General features: G+C 51.3%; 1 pseudogene; it reads left to right on the top strand.

Moving 5' to 3' along the window:
- The window catches only part of LOC102427634, a 79890-nt pseudogene extending 79562 nt beyond the window's left edge, over positions 1-328 (top strand).
- The last annotated feature ends 694 nt before the right edge of the window (positions 329-1022 follow it).

Genomic DNA, 1022 nt, shown 5'->3' with positions numbered 1-1022 from the left:
CTGCAGATGTTTGCCGCAGGTCCCCGCTTCTCGCTGTGCGCGCGGGGGTGGCCAGTACAAAGAAGGAACGCGTAAGCCCTTTTTGCACCAGCGTTTCTGGGAACGTGCTCAAGAGATGGTTCCTGGAGAGATGGCTCTGCAGCACGTCCTAGAAAACGCAGTATTGGACGTGGGCTCACGTCAACTGGTGGCTACGAGTATGGCTGAGTCTTTTTTCCCTTCAAGTCCTCGAATAACTGAGAGCGAGGCGTGCTCCGTGGTGGCTAAAGGCAAACGCACGGGGTCAATGTGTGGGGTGCTTGTTAACCGCCTCGCCCGGTGTTTGTGAGACCGGAGACACTTGATTCAGCGGACTCCGCTAATGATTCAGTGTCGGAAAGATTCATCATTTAAAGATTTATCCGTCATTTAAAATAGTGAGCTCCCCGAATAGATGTTAAGTGGCATTCACTTCATCGAGAAACTTCATTTGCACGCGGTGCATACTTGGAACTGCATTTGCAAGATTGGCCTGTAGGTCGTTTAGATCCCTTCAGGATTAGTGCGTTTTCTTCTCTTTCTTGTAGGAACTACTGGTAGGGGTAGGGTGGGGCCACTGCCACCGAATGGGTGCAGCTGAGGCCAGGAATGCCGGACCCCAGCAGGGAGAGTTTTTGAGAGCCTGTCTTGGGAGGTGGATGCAGGTGACTCTATAAGACACCCATACAAGGGCCCAGTTGCCATTGGGGAAAAAGGGGAGGCGGTTGTCTCTGGATGCTTTGTGCAGCCATGTCTTGGCAAATACTTTTAGAAGAATGCCGAGTGATGTTGTCACCTAGAATACCTTTTCCTTTTCCCAAATGCCCTTCTTGCCCCGTGTCACCAGCCTTCAAACTGAGTTATCGCTGCCGTGATGCCTTCCTTCATACCCCAGCCCCAAATAGTCAACCTTCCCCTGCTCTGATTCATGCAGCATTTCACCTTCCCAGCCTTTCTCCTCTTTGCCTTCTTTGAGAGTTATGTAGACTTCTCATTTTTCCCCC

Source organism: Myotis lucifugus, unplaced genomic scaffold (genome assembly GCF_000147115.1).
Source record: "Myotis lucifugus unplaced genomic scaffold, Myoluc2.0 scaffold_66, whole genome shotgun sequence".
Classification (NCBI taxonomy): domain Eukaryota; kingdom Metazoa; phylum Chordata; class Mammalia; order Chiroptera; family Vespertilionidae; genus Myotis; species Myotis lucifugus.
Note: the sequence above shows the minus strand (reverse complement) of the source record. Positions and strands in the feature narration are given on the sequence as shown.